This window comes from Cavia porcellus, unplaced genomic scaffold, assembly GCF_034190915.1.
Source record: "Cavia porcellus strain 051 isolate PalLab524CR breed Dunkin Hartley unplaced genomic scaffold, mCavPor4.1 scaffold_21, whole genome shotgun sequence".
NCBI classification, from domain to species: Eukaryota; Metazoa; Chordata; class Mammalia; order Rodentia; family Caviidae; genus Cavia; species Cavia porcellus.
The window spans coordinates 63,392,605-63,414,779 of NW_026947504.1; the positions used below are offsets into that span (position 1 = coordinate 63,392,605).

General features: G+C 41.1%; 1 long non-coding RNA gene across 1 annotated transcript in view; it reads right to left on the minus strand.

The window, feature by feature from the left end:
- Positions 1–3,571: 3,571 nt before the first annotated feature.
- Positions 3,572–22,175, minus strand: part of LOC134472005 (uncharacterized) — a 71,867-nt gene continuing 53,263 nt past the window's right edge. Inside the window, exons 2-3 of the long non-coding RNA XR_010041832.1 lie at positions 15,541–15,649; positions 3,572–3,808 (exon numbers count right to left, since the gene is read on the minus strand). This is a non-coding gene — a long non-coding RNA (uncharacterized LOC134472005). The remainder of the gene's footprint in view (positions 3,809–15,540; positions 15,650–22,175) is intronic.

The window sequence follows — 22,175 nt, forward strand, 5'->3', positions numbered from 1 at the left end:
TCTCAATATTTTCAATTGTTTCTTTCATTATTTGCTATCATACTTTAATTTTTTCCAAATCCCCTTTATTTCAAGGAGAAAAATAAAAAAAAGAAGAAAACAAACTAAAATAAATTTTCAAAACACGTCAATCGGGGGCAACAATGGTACACGCATTGCGCGTTGTCTTCCTCACATCATTCACCCAGGACACAAGACATCTGCATTCAATTGTCCGAACAACACCAGCACAAATCTTTCTCTTCAGTGAACTCAGAAATAAGTAGTATACTTATCCTAAGTATTTTATATACATATATATATATACATGATATACACATATGTTGTTTGTTCCAGCTTCTCTCACTAGTGAGACGATATCATGTTTATATATGTGTGTCTTATTTGTTTCACTTATGGGTATGGTCTCAAGTCGCATCCATTCACCTCTAAAAGTCTCCAATTTGTCCTTCTTTATGGCTGAGTAGTACTCCATTGTATAAAAATACCACATCTTTTTTATCCACTCCTCAGTGGATGGGCATTTATGTTGTGTCCAAGATCTGGCTGTTACAAATTGTGCAGCTATAAACATGGGTGCACATATATTGCAGTGATGCGGTTTTTAAAATTCTTTTGGGAAGGTACCCAGAAGGGGGATAGCTGGGTCAAATGGGACCTGTACTCGTAATTTTGGGGGGAATCTCCACACTGATTTCCACAGTGGTTGCACCAGTCTGCATTCTCACCAACAGTGGAGAAGGGTTTCTTTTTCCCCACAGACCCTCCAGCATTTGTTATTGCTTGATTTCTTGATAACAGTTGTTCTTTCTGGGGTGAGGTGGAATTTCAGTGTTGTTTTAATTTGCATCACTCAAATGACTAGTAATGTTGAGCATTTTTTCACATATTCATTTGCTATTTGTATTCCTCACCTGAGAAGTGCGTATTCATTTCAGATGCCCATTTTTTGGTTGTTACCCTATTTTTAACAATATACATATATTCTAGATTTCCACTCAACGTTTTATATGTGTATTTTTAAATAAGTTTGTCTTACTTACTATTATGAATAAGGACTTTGTCTCATTCATTCATTCCTTTTCCTTTCAATAGTGGATTAAATCAATCAGTGCTTATGTTACTACACTATTATTTATATATAGCTATATAGCTATTATTTAGGATAAGAACTATCTCTGTAGACAAGAACAAAAAATGTCTAAAACATCAAAGCGTGCGACACTCTGTGGAAACTTTATGTTATGTTATGTGTTTACCTGTGCATGTACTCTAGGAGGTCAAATGTCAAATGTACTTTTTACTGTGGATGAAAGGTTTGGAATCTTTGGATATAGGTCTTCTAAAGAGGTAGTTAAGTTAAAATGAAGGGTGGGTCTCTAGTCCAAACAGACCAGTGTCTTTGGAAGAGGAAGAGACAGAAAAGATATGTATGCACAAAGAAAAGACCCTGTGAGGACACAGAGAGACAGTGACCATTTGCAATCCAAAAGGACAGATGTCAGGAGGACAAAAGTCTACTCACTCCTTGATCCTGGATTTCTGATTTCCGGAACTCTAAGAACATACACATCTGTGGCATAAACAAGCCAGGCTGTGGGGTTTTGTTAGGATACACAGGGGCGCGTGGCAGAGGAGTCTGGAGCTCCCTAGGCGCTGCTCACAGAGTCTTCTTGCCCCTCTTACCTCCATCATGATTGTCTTCTTCCCTGGCAAGGCCACACACTGGGGTAAGAGCAGCTTCCTCTCCTGCCTGCCTCGCCCAGTGCAGCCAAAGATGGCTAAGGAAGCGCGGGTGAGCCACCTGGCACTTCATATTCAGATCTACAAACCCAAGGTCTCCAGTCGTTCCTTAAAGCTACTGAGCAATGACATTTTGTGTCACTGTTCAGTTCGCTTCCATTCTCAGTATAATCTCACACTGTTTCCTCTTTCTAAACACCCAGCGTCTCCGTTCTCCTTCTCTCATAAGCCTTAGTACCTTGCTTCACTTGACTGAGAATAAAAGGGATCAGAAGGGAGCGCTTCTGTGGCCGGGTGCCATCGTGTTCACCACCCACCCACACTGCACTCCACGTTCTGCAGTCTCCTCGGTACACGAAGGTCCCTGCAACAGGTCGGAGAAGTCAGGCCTTGCAGGGGTGACTCAGAGCCCCTGCCAGGGAACTGAAGCTGTGATTGCAACACTGGGTTAGTTATTAGAGCAGGCCCTTCTCTCTCCCTGGTGTGTCCTCCCATTAATCTGGACTCTTCAGCCTTCAGAACCATGAAGCAAATTTCTGCTCATCACAAATCACCATTCCTGGGTATTCTGTTATAGCAGCACAAGATGGACTGACTCAGCCTCCTTCACATCTGCCCACTAACTGGCATTGCCCTGGACATTTTGCGGCTTGTCTACTGTACATGAAGACAATGAGAAAAATGGCATTAATAAATGTTGAATTTATTGTTGACGGAGATGCTGAAGTCACTGAAGACTGGGCACAAAATAGGATAAAAAGACACTGAAAACAAACTGTAACTATCTGCAATGGCAAAACCCGTATGTCAATGTTTTTCCTTCATATTATCCTTGAGATACTTAATCTCAAAATGTTTAGAAATTCCAAAAATGTTTAGAAACCTCAACTAAAAATGGAATACTTCATCACTATGGTAGTGAATACCATTTCTGAACCTTGTAATTCAAGAAACGAAATCAGCTAAGCTTCTAATCTGAAAGCTCCCTTCCCTAGTGAGTTATCAATGTAAGTTTAAGGGTCCATGTTCAAGATCAAGGATGAAATGGATAGTCAGGATCAAGCATTCTTCTCATTGTAGTCATCAAGCAGAAGAGGGAAAGCAAGTCCACCGAATTCATTACCCGCTTCTCCAAGAACCAAAAACCTTGGCACACCACCCGAAGGAGTGGGCCCCTGAGCTCCTAATTCCAGGCAGAAATACACCTGGTGCAGGAGCAGACTAGGTATCATGAACCACCATTTCTGGTTTCTGAAACATGTCACCTTTCAAAAAGCTACTGGGGACAAATGGGAGTTTGCTGTTTTTAGAACAGTAACTTCAGTCTTCAAAACAATTATGATTCTATTTCAACTGCTTTTAATAAGCCGCGTTATCTTGGTTAAATCCAGCTGGAACTGCTCTGCATCAAGAGAAATATCTCTGCTTGAATAAGAACCCCTGCCACCTTTCCTTCTCATCCCAGTTACACTCCGAAGCTGTATCAAAAGATCCCCATGTCCTCATTTCAAACACACACACACACACACCAAACCTCTCACTGTCCAAAATGTCTCAGTGTTAAGTCACTAACCCTGTTGTAAATGTGGCACTTGACTTTAATTCCCTACATCCCTTTGCCTTGAGAACAAAAAGACAGGTTTAAACCTTTCATTTCCTTTAAGTATTTGTGATGTGGTTTTAATAGACAGGTCTTTTGAATTAATCAAACCTAAAAATAAAGTTTTATCTTCTCCCTAAAATTTTCCAGACATCATTAACACTTGTCAGTAACTCAAAAGAAAAAAAGTGGCCTCTTTTGATAAATGCATTAATTTTCCAACAAATATTTATTAAACTCCATTTATGAGCCATGGATGTTAGGTGACAAGAAGACTCACAGAGAGAGAGAGAGAGAGAGAGAGAGAGAAGAGAGAGAGGGAGAGAGAATCATTAGCAAGAAAACTAAAATATTTCATCAAGATCTTAATTCAAATGTGTAGTGAGAAAGTCCTCACCACAGGTAGACTCGTCTCTTGATCTTGGATTTCCAGCCTCCTGAATCATAGCCCAGGTGTGTGGTATTCTGTTGTAGAAGCACAAGATGACATAAGATAGTTACAGGCTGCTGGATGCCTTCAAAAACTTTCTGGTTTCAGAGACTCAATCAAGAATTTGATTGCTCTTAGCCGCTGTCAACCAAAAACATAATGCCACTGGATACAGATGATTAACCAGTACGATAGCATCGTCTAACCCACATGTCTTCATGGGATAGACAGGGAGCTCATGACAAAATTTGCTAACTTCAAATTCATGAATTTCAGATACCATTTCTTATTCTTCTCATTCTAATGTTCTAAGCAATAGCAAAACAAAACAAAGAAAAAGAAGTTTGATGATAAAGAGTAAAATTGTGTACACAATAATAGCTTTTGCATAGAATGGTGCATTTTTCCTCATGGATCTCACCCATGTTTTAAAAACCTTAACAACCATGTATGTGCAGTTTATTAAAGTTGTTGACTTAAGTAGCATTTTAATGTGATGGTCAATTTTATATTCGTTTCAACTTTTGTTTTCTTCCAGATCAAAATATTTGCTTTGGCTTATTAAAGGAGATTTCCCAGAAAAAGTCTCCTTTTGGCTGTTAGCGCTTGAATTTACTTCCTGTTCTCTAGTTCTGTGGAGACAACTCAGGAAAGATTGACTGTATCTTTGTGTTGATTGTTTGTTTTTCATTTCCTTGCATTCAAATCTGTTTGGTTTTTGTGTGTTGACTTCTCACACGACAGACATTTGCTTGATAAATGTTTACTGATTTGATTTAATTTTAAAAAAGGACTATGAGCAAGACAATCCAGTTTAATTGGCCAAATCTGCTCCAGATTGTCTTAACCTTGTTACCGAATGTTTATCACAATCCAGAAAGTACTACAAAACTATGTGCAAATGAGTCACTGTATCTCCCCAGAAAGACACAGAGATAAACATCGAAGTGCCAGGAAATGAGGAACCGAATCCACCTCACAACCACCGAATTTCCAGCCCATTTAACCTTCTTGATAGCTACAGCATCAGCATTTCCCATTTTTTCATTTACTTTCAAATGTGTCCAATCTCGTATTACCTGATTCTTACCCCTGCCAAATTTTTGCCATTATAGGCATGAAGATGAATTTACTGCTAAATGTTTGAGTAAAGCAATGAGGTTAAAGGAGGCTTCTTGGCACTTGTCAAGGGAAAACAGTGGCTTCTTTGTCCTTTCAGAGTCTCTGGGGCTTGGCCCTTGCCTCTTCTTGGATAACATGTTGCTCTTCAACATGCTGGGCTTTTGCCAGTTCTGGTTCTCAAAACTTAGCATAAATTATTCTCTTTGATCAAACTGGACGCAGAGACGAACACAGTGACTCCCTGTCCTCAGCTGTTAGGCGTCTAGAAAGTTGCGCACCCATTTTGTGAATATAACACCTGATATAAAATTTCTAATTACAGACACTGAATTCACTCTCCTAGGAGATCTGAAACTGCACGCTCTGCTTTTTGTCAAGACCTTTTATTTTTATTGGAAAGCTCTTGACAAATGTTGGCCACATTTCACTCTGTCTGATCCATGCTTTTTATCTCTTCTCACCCAGACAAATGCAAAATGCTCCATTTGCTGGATGACCAGGCATTCTTCTTCCAAGATCTGCTTGAACACAAAGCTCCACCTCGTCAATGTGCTATGCACATGCCCCAGAGGTAGTTCTCAAATTCTGGCAGGACTATTAGGACTTTTTCAACAAAGTCCTTACAATTTCAGATGGAGTTTAGGTAATTTGATTTTAGAAGTGTCAGTGGCTCTTCTGTAAGTCTTTGGGCTTCAAACCTGCAGAGCATTAAATGCCAGATCAGATGTGGAGCAGTGGAATTATATGCAAACATCACTGGCAAGTGACCATTATGGCAGATGCATATTTAAATCTGTTTGCAAAGACTATACCTTTTGCATTTTAAGGTGTCGGTCAGTACATTTTCACCCCAGCATGGCGAAGAGCTCGCCCATGTCTATTATCAAGGACAATCAGGTGGAAAAAGTCCAAAGATTACAAAAGTTTAATCTATCTTCTTATCACAAGTAGTACTTGGTTTTCTTGTAGTTTCAATTTGGCAAGTTCAATAGAGACCTGAGTGGGTTCAGGTGACCCCTGGAAATAGGAAAGAAAACAAGTTTCTGGGACAACCCTGAGCCCTGAGCCATCGTGGGAAAAGGTCAGGGTTGGAGGTGAGGCGGGAGAGACGGCAGGATCCTGGGGAAGTCTGCAGGACAAAGCAGTCTCCACACTAGCTCCATCAGAAGAAATCAGTGTAGATTAGGTCTTACAGTCTCTTTTATGCATCCTCTTAGGAGACTAAACATAATGGTAAGAACTGAAGAAAATTCAGACAAAAAGAAATCTTATGCCTGACTCTGAGCATCAGCCTTGCTGTTTGTCCATTTGTTCATTTACTGTATGTACTGCAGAACTATTGTATGTTCTAGTGAATAACAGAGGATGATCGAAATAATTCCTTGCCTCCTAGATCTTACTAGAGAAAAATGAAGCATTAGTAAGTATACCAGATAATTTTTAGTTAATAAGTGTTATCCAGGAGTGACAGCTGCATTATATGGGGGGCCCCACGGAAGGCCTCTCTGAAGAGGGCAAAGCTCTAGGTGAGAATGAAAAAAATAAAGGACGACCTTCCATGTAAAGGTATAAGAGAATTTGGAGCAGAATAAATACCAGACAATGAAGGCCTGGGGAGGTCTGAGAAGCAGGAAGGCTGGAGCCTAAGGACAGAGAGTTGAGCAGCCACAGAGGCCTCGTGGTGCAAGAACTGCAGATTATGGCAAGTGGTTTATGATTTTATTTTTACTGGACGAGAGTGAAGAGAGCAGCATCACTGCTTTGAGCTGAATGCTGTGGGAGACCGAATCCTACTACACTCATTTAACACACAGCTCCCCTCCCCACAAAAGTGAACAGCAACAACAAAATCCTGTTTCAGCACTAAATAGTTCAGTCACGTTCTCTTTCACAGTCCTCCTTAAGCTGCATAAGTTAGGATTAAGGTACATCTATTTGTCTTAAATGTCCCTACCTGGCACAAGGAACCCGTGCTGGGGCCTTTACTCATTTATGAAATATTTATTGAGTACAATGGCATTTGTGAGATGTAACAGAGAGACAGTGAGACAGTGAGCAAATCAGAGTTATAATCTACCAAAGAGCCTGGCAATTAAATTATTTTTATATGATAGGGAAAAAGCAGCACTTTGAAAGCCTAGAGCAGAATAATCAAATAATCTGGTGAAGAAAGACTCCCTGGAAGAAATGATGCTTCAACTGAGCTGAAAATTAAATAGGAAAATGCTGACTGTCAAGGTAGAGAAAAGGAGCGGCATGCAACTAGGTGAGAGTGGATACCTGAAGTATCCGAGAATCTAATTAATTTCATTATGATTCCAGAACAATGCAAGATGGAAGGTGAGAAATGAGCCTGGAAATTGTAATGTATCTAGAGAGCAAGTTATAAGGTTAGATTTTGAATGTCTTCTAAGGTTCTAATCTGTATTCTATCCTGATGACAACAGGAGACCTCGGAAGATACGGAAAGTGAATTAGAAGTGGTCAAGATGTTGGAGAGAAAAGTCGTTAGAAGGCCTTGAATTGATTAAGGTGAGAGCTGATAACAATTAGACCAAAATATTCACCATCGAGACAAAGCAAAGTTTACCGATTCCCTGTGGATTTACTCGTGGCTTAAAACAATGACCTGGAGCAAACTCTTCTTTTTTTCTAAAGAAAATTAAACCAACAAAATATCCACAAAATGAAACTGATGTAGAAAAGTTGGAGAGACTGTGATAGGGCCGTGAACTAAATTTATGAAGAGGTAAACCTCGTGAGTACGTGGATGCTCTAAGAGCACACTATGGCGAGTTCTGTGTTGGGAAAGATAAGCGCGGCAGGAAGGAGCAGACTTGTGGGCCACGAGAAGGAGAAAGCGGTGGGCGGCAGGGCCTGCAGCTACGCACTGCGGAGCTCTGTTGCCATGAAGTCTGGCATTATGGTGCATTTTATCCTTGAACTCCTATGACCCCTATCTCCTTTACTATTCACATTAGTCTGTCTCTTGCTCTCTATATACAAGCTAACTTATTTTTCTTACAATGTAAAGAATCTGAGGAAAATAATAATTATTTTACCCAGACCAATATTTGTTTGTTTGTTTTTGCGATACTGAGGACCTCATTCTCAGCCCTTCTCTTTTTTATTTTGAGACAGAGTCTCTCTTAGTCTCTAAGTTGCCCGGACTGAGCTCAAACTTGCAATCCTTCTCCTTCAGACTCCCAGCGTGCTGGGGTTACAGGTTTCTACCACCATGCTAGACTGCAAACCAATTCTTCAAGAAGGTAATAAAATAGAATGCAAGTTAAGATAGTTATAATGAGACATATAACTTGTGAGTGACTGTAGATGTACATATGTAGATATTAACAATTTTCAATATGGTAAGCCCAATGTTGACCGAAAATAGGTTCAAGACAAAAAGTATTGACTGACCATGCTGTTTCATGGGTCTCTTCTCTTGGGGAATGGTACTGAGCCACAAGGATCCACTTCTAAGTTAGGAGAACACAAGCACAGAGGCAGCTACCAAAGAAGCCTCAGGCTGAAGAAGGGGGAGAAGCTGACTTTGTTTACACAGTATTCCCATATATTCTGTAAAAGATGGGTTACATAGCACGGAAGCAGTGAAGGGTTGGTGGAAACCCCAAATAGTCAAGGGTGCTGGCAATCTAGAGCACAGAGTAAATTGGAGGAGGAGTCAAGGAAGGGCTGAAAATGAGTGTGGTTGGGTACAGTGCAGGCCACTGAGCAGTCTACTAGGTTCCAGCACCTTGTATGGGGGCAATAAATAGATGAGAGTCTGGTATACACTCTCCAGATCTTACAGTCTAATGAGAAATACAGACACGTACACAGTATTAAAGAATGAACTTTGACAAGATAAGTTTTTGAACAGTTTATTTGAAAAGACAAAGACTCATGATTTGCAAAGCTCTAAATCAGGAGTTTGAGGCTCTACCAAAGAGGTAGGAAAGGAAATCTTTTTATAGGGTGAATGCAGACAGTGAGGAAATGAAGTATTTGATTGATTGCCTTGTATGGACTATGCCAATGGGAAATTCAAGAAAGCATCATTTGGGGCTGGAGCTATTGCTCAGGAGTAGAGTGGTTGTTTAGCATGTGCAAACCCTAGGTTTGATTTCCAGTCCTGCCAAGAAGAAGAAGAAAGGAGGAAGGCAGGAAAGAATAAAGGGAGGTAGGGAGGAAGGTAGGAGAAGAGAGAAAAAAAGGAAGGGAGAGAAAGAGAAAAACTAGTGCCCGGTTGGGCATCTGAGATAAGCTGGTTCTAAGTTCCATTTTCTGTTACAGGAAATGACTGAGTTGGGTTTCTTATATAGGACCTCAAATCTTTAGACACTGCTCAGTCTAGTGGCCTCCCATTTAACTATTTTGACAGTGGATGTAATGTGATAAGATGTTATCACAGGTGTTATGGGTTGACAAAGAACATTTAGATCAACCTGGAGACTTAAGGTCTAACACCAGAGCTCAGATGTAAGGACAACATCACAGCTATGCAAGGAATTTCAGACAAACTAAAACTTTAGACGAATTTGGAAGAGGGTAAGTACCAGAAGCAGGCTATTAGAATGTAAAGTGAAAAATAGGGAATAGAAGAAAAGGATGCATGAAAGACCATCAAAGGCATTCGTATCACCAAGTTAAAAATCTTGGACTTGGTTTTTACAAGTCACTGAGAGTTTTTTGGTGATGGTGGTACTGTAGATTTAACCCAGGGCTTCACACGTACAAAGCAATACTCTACCACAGAGAGACCCCCTACCACCCATTCACAGATTTTTAAGCATAATTATATCATGTGGCAAATGAATCAAAGAGGTGTAGGAAGAAAAAAGAAAAAGGAAATTAGTTAAGGATGTATTGCAGCAAACCAAGAAAGAAATGTAATGGAGAATGCAAAGAGATAGACAACTCAACAAATGCTTAATAAACCAAAGAACTGGTTGGCTGAATTTAGAAAAATAGGGAGAAACTCAGGGAACTGGGGAAGATAAAATGCTTAGATGGGGTGGTGGATACTGTCTGGAGGCAGTGTCACTAATTTAGGTGAGAAACACAAAGAACAAGGCTTGAGAGTAACAGTAAGTTCACCTTCTGGATTCTGAGTTTGGGGAACACAATTTTCATCCCATTTGTGGTGAAAAATAAACCTAGGTAAATTATCACCACCAGCAAGGCTCTCTGCTTCATAGACAAACTTCAAATGTAAGATCATGAAAGGTGAGTGTGTCAGAGCTGTGCTTTTACTAGGTACCTGGTAGAGGGTGGGGAGCACTTCCTAAAGTACATGAGAGAAGGCTACACCACCACCCTCTCATAACCAAGTTTTCCTGGGAACAGCTAAGACAGGTGTGAGTGTACACATTCCATGCGAGCAACAGTTAAGCAGCAAACGCCACAAATATCCACTAAGGCAAAAGCAATTCAAGAAAAGGAGACAGGATGCTGGGTGAAGCCAAGAGGGCAGCTTGGTCTTAGAAGAGATCAAGGCTTACCGTTGCAAGAGCAGTTTGTAAACAGTGGCCCAAAGACAGTGCAAGAATCAGGACCTTGCAGGTAAGCTGGGTGGGGAGGGTGAAGAAGAGACTCAGAGGTCCCTGTAGCCTGCAAGGGAGCTTGAATTCTACAATGCAGAGAAAGGGTGATGTGGCAAACATTAGTCAGTGAGACACAGTCACTGTGTGAGTTCTTAACATAACTTACAGTCCTTAAAACTAATTTTGCCAGATGTGGTAGTGCATGCCTGTAATCCCAGAACTCAGGAGGCGGAGGCAGGAGGATCACCATAAATTTGAGGCCAGCCTGGGCTACATAAGTGAATCCAAAGCCAGCCTGAACTACATACTAAGACCCTGTTTCAAATCAATAAGTCAACCAATCAATCTAATTTTATCTCTGAATTCACCTGAGAGTCTTCACAGTTCTTTGGATAAGGACATCCAAAACAGATGGGAATCCGGCAAGACTGTTATCCTAGACAGACACAAAGAGAACACCTGGCCTCTTGGTTTCATATGTGAGGATTAAAGATCTTGGTTAGAAAATCCTGAGGCTGTTGTATGATGATTCTAAAAAGCCTTTTTGGAGCATATACTTAACAGCTTAACTTTGTTTCTTTGAGAGCAAGTAATACACAGATCTCAAATAATGAATGAGCAACCTGCTTTGGCCACTGAATGGTCTCAAACAATGATATGACTTCCTTCATCTCTAACATGGAAATTGTAATCTCTTTATTCATTTGGCAAATGTTTTATGAGCATCTATTATGTATCAGTACTATTCTACCCACAGTTTACTACTCAAGATAGTTATTTTGAACAAACAAGTGAAAATGTTACACAGAATGTCTAGGATCTCAGGTGCTGATTGTATTAGATTTTTCTATTAAGTTTTTTTTTTGTTTTTGGCTGCAACAAGATGGGTATTCAAGCCATTACTGGGTAAGGTTAACAATGGACCAGGATACCCAGCATGTTAGTAAATGCCATGCTATTTTGCAGAGGGAAAAAATTGACTAAACTTGGGAATCTAAGAGTGAAAAGACCTTTAATAGAAAGGTTTTCAGGCCTTTTTGAAGCAGTACGCTGAGGGGCTAAGTAATTCAGGTGTACACTGAGGTTACTCTTGGAGGTTCGCAGGTGATGCAACGAAGCCTCGAGAGAGTTCCCAATGCACACCCCCTGGGAACATGAGTGTGCTGCTGTGTCTAAAACCTTAGAACCGCGAGGCTTTTTGCTTCTTCAAGCCAGAGTAGAGATGCTCAACAAAATAACTGTTCATGTGAAGTATTTTTAACTTTAAATACTGCAGTGTACCCAGTGAAACCTGGGCGGTGAATTTGCAATTCAAAGCAAATATTTTGAATTGACTGGATAAGGGCCCTGACACTCTAGGTTTTAGCATTTACTAGTGCTCTGAACAGTTTGTTTTTAAAAAGGAAAGAAGCAAAGGCTGACTCAAGCTGGATAACATGTATTTTCCAAGGACTGACAATATATTCCTTTTGCTTCTGAAGTGGATTGTTTCATTAGCAAAAGATACTGCATCTTCCACTTCCCTTTAACAAATTGAACTTTAACTTAGATCCTTAAAAGTCTAATGAGGATGATCAAAATTCATACCATGTGTTACGGTTTAGGTTGAGACGTCCCCCAAAGCCCCATGTGCTCACAGGCAGGGCTTTTGGAAGAGGATCGAATCATTCAAGCAATGTATCTGACTTGCTATTAGGAGGCAGGGCTTGGTCAGAAAAGATAGGTCACCAGTGGTGTGACCTCCCTTCACTTTCTGCTTTCTGGCTGCCAAGTCTGGACAGCTTTTGCTTGGCTATGCCTCCTGTCTTCTCATTCTGCCTTGAAGCTGACTGATTGTGCACCGCAACTCTAAGCCAAATAAACCTTTCGTCCTTTAAGTTGTGAGTATAGAGTATTGTGTCTCAGGGAAGAGAAAGTAACTAACACACCAGGTTGGGACATGCCTAATCCCCAAGAACAAAGTCTTTTACATGTGCTTCTCAGTGCTCAGAGAGGCAATAACATGACAATGTGTGGTCACTGAAATTGTCCATTTAGTTTTCAATCTTTTGCAACAGAATATAAGGTCATCAAGCGTTGGAATTGCGTATTATTAATCACAGTGACCCCAGTTGTTTATAACGCTATTTATGGGAGGTATCCAATGAATTTTTGTAGTAAGTAGATCAATGAATAGAGGAATGAATGGTTGACTGGGCAGATGGATGGATGAATTCATGATTCTTGGCATTAAAGAAAATAATAACTGAAATGGTGTTTAAGTGGAGGAAGGACAAGACTGATTGACTGACTTGGGACAAAGAGTCACCAAGGAAGACTTCATTCAAAAGTTATTAGGAAGGAGAAGATTTGGTTCTATTTTTTTAAACCCCTACGCCTTGTGCTTAGATCTATTTTTTTTTTCAGTTTCTTATAATCCATCCTCCTAGAAAGCCAGTCTGTACCTCTGACACAGAAAGCTGCTATTGGATAAACAAGGCTTCATCATGGTACTTAAGAATAAGTAAGAACTCCAGCGTTTCCTGAGAAGGACAAAAGACTCGTCTTCCGCATTCTTGCCAATGGAAGCAAGGGCTCCATCTGCCTGAAGTAGACAGAATTAGGAAGTTCCTGGGCCACTGTGCAGTTGTCATGACAACAGTCTCAGAACAGCCACTTCCCATAAGAAACGGACCATGAAGGAGACAGGGTTACAGGAGTTTTGGGAGCTTGCTTGCAGCTTTCAGAATGACAGTGGTGAGTTCCAGGGGAGAGCACTTTGTAGCTAGGGATTTGGTTGTACCAGTAGCAGTAGGGCGCCAGCAGTAAAAGCTGTTTTGCCTTCAGGACATCTCAAACATGAGGCTGACAAGATGGAATAATAAGAGCACAGCAATCCATTAACCTCTCCTAGAAATGGGGAAGAGGCCCCCAGCGAAAGCTCTGCAAACATACAGGCAGCAAAAAGAGGGGAGCCTTCAGGGGCAGCCTGGTGGCCAGGAGCTGACAGAACTGACCGACGTTTCCTCTCCCTGAGCAACGCTGATTCAAGGGCCTTTGGGAGGAGACTGTGTCGCAGGGATGGTCTGCAGAGAAGACTGTCTGCCATTCTCCTGGCTAGTGGAGCTTGAGAATAGAAACAGCCGCAGGGCTCATATGCACAGGTATCCCCCCGGCTCATGATTAAGTCCAGAGATCTGAAATTCCAAGCGTGTAATTCATACATTTGATAGAGTGGAGTGTGTCATTGGGGAAGGGCCAGGGGAGCTTGATTTTGTAAATTATCCTACCACAGTTCCCTGTAACTATTAAGGAGGTAGGAGAGCATGCTATCAAGAGCATGGATTTTGAAGCCAAGTGCTGGGGCTCCAATCATGCCTCAGTATCTATTCTGAGACCTTAACAAGCTCCTTCATCCCTCTAAGTCCGTATTTTAGAAGAGAATCTACACCGTAGAGTTGGTAAATGAACTAATTTAACCCAAGAAATTCCTGCATATAGTAAGACTCCATAAAAAGTGTCAGACATCATGTTTAGTGAACTAGATCACTATAAAAAACATACACTGTGTTACATTCTGTGTCGCAATAAGATCACCTGTTAAACCCTTGAAAGTTTAGGGAACAAAATTTGGAACTCGTAACACTATTGTGCCAAATACTAAGAGCTGCATGTCCTGAAGCGGTAATGGTGAGATCAGCTACTTGACTTCTGGTCCACTCTTGCCAAAAACAACCAAAGGTGAGGTACAAAGCTGCTTCCTCTGAGGACATTCCTTCTAACATTTTCGTGCCTACATAAACAGGAATGATTCTGATCCTATTTGAAAGCCATGTGATTAACACTGCCAAGGAAAATAGTTAATAGGGGACACCAGGAAAGAAAATTCATAATTCAGGGGTTACCATGAAGAGACAAAGGAAGCCTTAAAAACATATAAAAGCATGTTGGTGAGCTAATAAACAAAAATTTTAAATGCATTTAAACTGTATGGATAAATGTAAATCAGATCTAAACTAAGCTGGCTCAAGCAGCTCCTAATGGCAGGACCTAAGCCAGCATCTTGGTAATTTTCCTGCTTTTCTCTCATGGTTATACAGTTCATCACACCCTTGCACAGGACGCCTCCGTGGTAAGAAAGATACTCTATTTTACGGAGAAGAAAATGAATTCTCGCGGGACTCCAGCCCCCTGCCCCTCATATGCATGTGATGGAACCATAGCACCGTCCCAAGGGAAGGATGTTGGGAAAGAGGGTACTTGATTCCCTGTCACTGCAGTGGAAGGCAAGTACAAGGAAAGAGTCAGGAAAGGAAAACAGCCTATGTAATGAGATTTTAATAAAGGAATTTAGGTAAGAAATGGGAAGGCTTGGGAATGCAGCTCAGTGGTCAAGCACTTGGCTAGGATGTGTCTGGTTCCATCTCGAACACCATGAAAGAAAGTAAGAAAGAGAGACAGAGACAGGGAAGGGGGAGGGGGAGGGGGGAGGATGGAGGGAGGGACAGACAGAGACAGAGAAGTCAGAAAAAAAAGACTAAGAGATTAATAATCACCTTCCGGATCTATAGGAAGAACTGACTGGTGTTTCTAATGAGTCAAGTTATACACATCATTTAAAACTGCCATATAAGTTCTAATACCTATTTCTGTTTTTCCTAAGCACTTAAAAATATGTTGTCATTTAAGGATGACGGGAGCTTACATGTAAGAATCATTGTGTTTTAAGCTTTGTGAGTCTAAAAGCTTTCTTCTGGTTGGTAAATTTGGGGGACAGGCTCAGAAACAGTCACCCCAGGCTTTCACATTCACTTTTCTCCCTAGTTCGTTCTTTCTTTCTTTATTTCTCATCCTGTATCTCTGTCATGCAGCAGAGAGTTTGGAGCTGAGTTTCATGGTTTTAATTGCAGATACTTGGAATAAAAAAAATGTGACAGGCAATAATCCAGTAATAATACTTAAAGAACAATTAATTAAGAAGGCTTAGCATGTGTACACAGAGCTTTTAGTATTTCTAAATAAAGACAAATAAAGTAAATATCTATTTGATAATATAGACAATGCACACTGATGGATCATCAGGCATAATGATAAGCAATTATACATGAAGCTAAAGTTACCTTTGTTTGGAAGTCATACTTTCACAGCATCTGGCTTCTCTCTCTGGGCCTGCGCGGTAGCATCATCTCAGCAAAGCAGAGGTGGGAAGAGGAGAACACGCTCAGAAGTCTGGGGAAGAGAAGAAGACGTGTGAAAACAGACCCTGCATCGCTGGGAATGTGACAGGCCACGGGACATGGCTCTAGTCAGGGAAGCAGGCCGATGCTCTGGTAGAAGAGGAAATCTAGAAAACATTAAAACAGATTTCTTTCAGATAGTTTCAAGGTAATTGAAAAATTTCCCATTTTCTTGTTTCTACTTTTACCTACACCCTAAAAATATCTATGGCACCCCAAATTCCTTAAACGGGGATTTTTCATTCCACAGAAAACCAACTGGCCGGGGCAACGTGAAACTCTTTCTTACTTTATAGAATGACTGATCTCAGGCCTTTTGCTATTTTGAGTGGAGGGGAAGTAGGTGAAGGAGAAGCCCTGGCTGGGCTTTCCAAAGAAGAAAGAAAATACATTAAATGATAACAGATGACACAATACGGGGTGGGGATATAGCTCAGTGGGAAAGTGCTTGTTTAGCATGCTTGATGCCCTGGGTTCTATCCCCAGCACTGCAAAAACCAAACAAGTGGGCTGGGATTTAGTTCAGTGGCATAAGCACCTTCCTGGCAAGCGTGAGGTTGGGAGTTCGATCCCCTACTACCAAAAAATAAAAAATAAAAAAATAAAAACAAATGAGCTAGTGAAACAACATGCATTGAGCATTAATGTGTTGGGTTCTAACTGGTTTATCTGAATTAAGTCACCCAATTCTCAGAGCACTTTGTCTGAGGCAGGAACTAGTATTTATTCTTATTTTACAGCAAAGGAAATGTGTTACAGAGAGCTAAGATAATTTGCCCAGCGTCATGGTGGTAGGGTCAGCATGTTAATTAGCCCGAGTCCACATTCTTTGCCTCAGACTCAAGGAAATGGGCTCAAAGAAAAGAAGACAAACTTGCCTACATGGACAATGTGGCTGAAAGTCTGTGCATTTGCTTTCATGAGTCCAGAATAAGGCAGAGTTCTGTGGAGCGGCTTCACGTGTGCAGTACCTCATATCTGCTCCCGAAGGGACTGATGCTCTACACTCTAGTGTCTTAAGGACCATTTTTGATACCTTCTTGGTCTTACATGAACACAGCTCGTCTGCCTGAATTAGCAATTCTTGTGCAGTTATTTAAATTCTCCGTGGCTTTGAATCTACATTTGGAAATGGGGTTATTGCCACTTGTCAGCTCCCTGACCCAGAATGAAGAAAAGGCTAACATTTGGTAATGTATAAAGTGCTCTGAACCATGACCCAAGACCAACTAAACTTTTAGAGAACACCAAGGCTTACAGTGATATTTAAATTGACTGAAGTGGCAAAGCATTCTCCTGGTATCTTTTCTAGATGTTTTTGGCTCAACTGCCAGATCACCTTTTAATACAACAGCAGTCGGTCCACAAGGGCCGCCTGAATTCTTGTCTAGCCTAACAATGCAGAGCCCCAAAGGAGGCCAACTGTCTGGTAGACTTGAGAGACGCCCACATTGTCTGGGACAATATTAAGAGATAAGAATTCCTAATTCAAAATGAAGATGTCCAAGTCAGGACTTTGAAAGCTTATCAAAAAAAGATCAAAAGAACTGGCCCCTCTCCAAGAAAACTTTTAACATACTAGCAAATACCATATTTTAGAATTTAATGCCAGTGATAGTGATCTAACTGATACTGCCAAGGGCAAAAACAATTGCAAAGTGGTTTTTTTTTTTTTTTTTAAATAATGATTTACAACAAAAGGTGGAAAAAAAGATTCCTGAGACAAGTGGAATAGGGGAAGGAGTCTCAGCCATAGATCTGATAAAGGACAGTAGACATAGTAAGTATGCAATCAGGTTGTTTTTCAAGAATATATCTCATTAACACACACAGTCTAATGCAATTTCCCTCTCACATATTCAAGCATACAAACTTTAGTTACTAATTTATTTTATCAAATAAAAAGCAACTCAAAGCAGAAAAGCAAAAGGGTGGTCCCAACGTTTTTAACAGATTCAGTTGTTCGACTCATAATTCAACTCTGGATTCATGTCTTCTGCGGGACAAAAATCCTGCCGGCGGCAGTCATGTTTCCCTAGGCTGGAGAAAGAAAGCAATCCTTGTGCGCTAATAATAAACTCAGTCAGCAGGTGGACGTTCTCGATCACAAATAGGGCAGATGTAAACAGTTTACAGGAAGGGTTGAGAGGGCTGGTGGAAACTAAAGATGAAAATGATAAGCGGTCAAGACTATGCACCATGAAAGGATAAAGGGGCCACCAACCCAGAACACAAGTAGTTTTTAGAGTGATAGGACTCCTCTACCCTGTGCCAGTACCACCACCCGTATTCTGTCACCACAGGCTGAGCAAAAGGGCCAAATAAGCAGACTGAAACTTCTGGAAGTGTAAACTTCTTTTTGCTTATAAATTGATTAGCTCAGGTATGTTGTCACCATAACAGAAAACACACACAACCCTACAGTTCCATGTCTGGCGGTGTTTCCTTGAATCTGTGTAAGAAGGGCTTAGAGGCCGAGTCTGCAGACACCCAGGGAGTAAAAAGCAGGATGAAGCTTGGCATGTCTACCTTCATTTTTGTATCTATCTTTCTCCCTTATTTACCTTAAAAATTTGGATTGGACTACTACTCAGCTCTATGAGTATACATGTGAATCACTTAAGGAGCCTTGTTTAAAAACCAGTAATAGAAGCTTTATTAATCCTAAATTTATGTCATCTATCTCATCCTCTTTCAAGACTGAGAACACTAAGATACGTGTAACCCAACACTTTTCAGGGTTTGTAGAGACATCTCGTTGCTAGCTATTATAACATCCTGTTTCAGATGCCTTAAGCCACGCCTACAAGTCTCTGCACATTCTCCTAAACCTGCAGTGACCTTGGATTCCAGGAAAAGCAGCTCACAGACCATCCCACCTCTTGATGCAGTGAATACAGTTTCCCCATGTCAGGAAGCAAGGTTGCCCCTCCTAAGCTGGAACTGTCAAGTCACAGCTGTGATCTCCCAATGGAAAGGAACTTGCCCTCTTAAGCAATGACAGCCTTCCCAGAATCTCAAAGAACCATCCTGTGATACCAGTCAGCCAGACCAGATTATTACCTACCATGCCAACTAGAAAAACACTCAATCTTTACCTTTGTTCCCATTTTCAGTAAAACCCCAGTTCTGACAACCCCTCAAAGGCAGACCTTGACACCTCAGGGGGAGCCTGCTGATTAAAGGTCCTTTGCTGTCCCTGCTGCTCCTCTCCTTGGTTAGCGTTTTGGGATAAATGGTTGAACCGGGTCTGTCAGGGCTCCCAAGCAGAAGCTTTCACCCTAAAACATTTGCGGTGTTTTCTCTTTAAGCACACAAGGCCTGCCTGTCCCTCCCCACAGGAAAAACGCTGTTACAGATTCTTAGTGTAGGAGCAAGGTGAGGCATAATCTTTCCTCGGCTATTTAAAAGTTTCACTTTACATGGAAAGAATTTTCTGGTTGAATGCTGGTGGATAAAGAGCAAAACTCTTCTCAAGCCTTACCAAAGTATTTCTGCTTTTGCTTCTGTCTTCCTTGGTCCCAGGTATAAATAGTGGTAATCTGGTTTGCTGGAACTATTTTTTTGGTACCGGGGATCTAACTCACAAACTGTGCACTTATAAAGCAGGCATTTACAATGCTGAGCTAAATCTCCAGCTTGGTAATCTTATTTGCAAACACATCTGTGCATTGTTTTTGCCTAGAATGAAAAAAAATATACTTTCACTAAAAAACAGAGAGTGATTCTTTTAAGAAAAAAAAATAATCAGGGCCGAGGTTGAGCTCAGCAGAGTAAGAATCTGCCTGGCAAGTGCCAGGTTATGAGTTCAATCCCCAGGACCAAAAAAAAAAAAAAGAAAAGATCATTTAGATGATTTAAGATCATTTAAAACACGTGATTTAAAATTTTTTTATTATTACATGCTTGCATTACATAATAATTGCATTCATTGTAGGGACTTTGTACATGAAGATACCACATCTTATCACCTATGGTGATTTCATGGAAGTACCATTCTTGAGAAGTAAAGTGTCAGGGGATCTAGCAGTCATTTCAAATCCCATTTCACATGGAAATATTTACGCATTTGCTGAGAACAAAAGCATCTAGCAGGACTGGTGCTCCAAGTGTCAGTGCCAGCGCTTATTTATGGGAGGTGAAGGACAGCTTCCTCATTCATGCACCTAAAGCTGCCCCACCCCACCCCGAACTCAATAGACGGAAGGGTGGAGTAGACACCCTTTTGACAATGCTTCAGTTCTTTGCACCCCAAATATTTACTAACACAGTATGGTAAGTCTTTACAGAAAACAGGCTTAACACTTCAAGAGTTGGCAGATGGACAAGAGATGAATCAAACGTTCCTCTGTTTGGTCAGGTCATGTTTATGACAAACACAAAAGCAGCAGAAATAGAGATGGTTTCCTCACACCTCTTCAGAATAATCACTATCTGAATATTTAGCTTCAGTGGAACCAGCCTCTGCTCCTTCCACCCTGACGTTCCTGGGTCTGAAGGCAACTATTTCCTCTGCTTAGAATAACCTTTCTTCTTGTCTAAGTTCTGTCTTTTCTTCTGATTCCTGCCAGCCTTCTCCACATGCCACGTCCTATGGGAAGCCTCTCCTTGTCCCAGCCCACAGCTATTTTGTTCTTTTCCTCCTACACTGCTCACTTGATACCCATGAGGATTTTCATCTTATTATGCCTCAACTCCTGACTTCTGCCACTAGGCTCTCTACATATTTCTCAACCTTCACTGCAGAGGTCAATAAATAGGGATAAGTGGTAGCACAGGTATGGCTGTCAGAAGGTCATGCCTGTGTTATTTTTAAATTCAAATGAAAAGGTTTTATATGGTGAACATTTTTGAAATGTAGTAAATATCTAATGTGTAATCCTTTCTCAGGTATCTCATATTTCCCTAGGAGGCATCAGGAATTACACTTGGCGGACACAGAGTGGAGGAAGAACTGAGGGAAATGACAGTCCTACACCAGCTTTGGCATCACCAACTCATCTGGTTTGCTTGAGATTTTCTTCAGTTTAACACTGGAAATTTCAAGGCTTTGGCAGACCTGAAGTCTCATGCAACTCAAAAATTTGTTCCCTCTGGTAGGTGATCACTGAGCATCCTGAGAAGAAGAAAATGCAAGTTAGATAATGGACCAAACCCTCTTCATCTTCCATCACCTCAAATCTCAGTGCCTCAGTCCTACCAAGGAAACTCTACCTTCTCCAATGACAAGGGGGAGCAGGCCTTAGCAGACACCAAGCAAGAACTCCAGAGACTTAATAAACTCTGCCCGCTTCTGAAACCTTCTCAGATCTAGGAGGACAATAGTCAATAGAAAAATCTTTCAAGGGAGTTCTCAAAAAACATAAACGAGGCATGCCAGGGGCCATCACAGAGATTTCCCACCAGTAACCAGCTCAGTCGAGGCAGTGGTGCCCCCACCCCCACATACACTCCAGAAGCCATTGTGGAGCCAGTGTAGGCTAGGAAAGGCTGCAGCGGGCCCTGCACAGGTGCACCCAATGGCCACCATCAGGTACCGCAGCCAGCAGTGGCCCGGCAAACCAAACAGTCTCACTTCAGAGACACTGTAGCCAATGCAGGAAGTGCCTGGGACCCCACTACCCACTTGTCCAGAAAAAAACAGAAATAGGTCAAGATAAAGAAGCAAAAGGCAGTCTCTGGCCTCCGACTCACGCAGAGCAGGGCCAGGAGATGTAGACATGGAAGGGATCAGGACTCACACCCTTGAAATTTCTGAAGTGATGGCACCTGAAGTAAATGAGGTAATAAAAGAAATTAGAACAGAAATACTATCTCAGGTAAAAGAAAGAATAAGAAGAAATGAAAAACATACTAGAAGACTTGCTAAGTACCTCTAAAAAAGGCAAAGTGAAAAATAGAGGCGCACAGGAAAACGAGGGAAACCTTGGATGAACAATATAAAAAAGACTTAGAATATATGAAACAGATTCAAAGAAATATCCAGGAAATTCAGAACTCCATCGAAAGCTGGAAAAACCACTTGAAAGAAACTGAAGATAGACTTTCAAACCTTGAAGACAGGTTTGCTGCTTGCAATCGTGAAAGGAAAGACCTTTTAAAAAGATCAAGGAACCAGAAAGTAACGATTCAACTGCTGCAAATCAACCCAAAGACACGTAAGAATAAGAGGTGTGAGTGAAAACGCAGGGGTCAACACAAATGACATTGAAAGTCTATTTACAGAAATAATATCAGAAACTTCCCAAGCATGGGAAAAGGAAGTGAGATTCAGAGAAGTGAGGCATGTAGCACTCCAGCTAGCTATAACCAGAATAAATCTACACCCAGACATACAATAATCAACATCTTAGAAATTCAACACAAGAGCAGAATATTAAAAGCTGTTAGAGGAAAGAAACAGATCACTTATAAAGGAAAACTCATCAGAATCATGACAGACTTCTCAACACAAACCATCAAGTCAAGAAGAGCTTAGAGGGAAGTATTTCAAGTCTTGAAAGAAAAAACTTTCATCC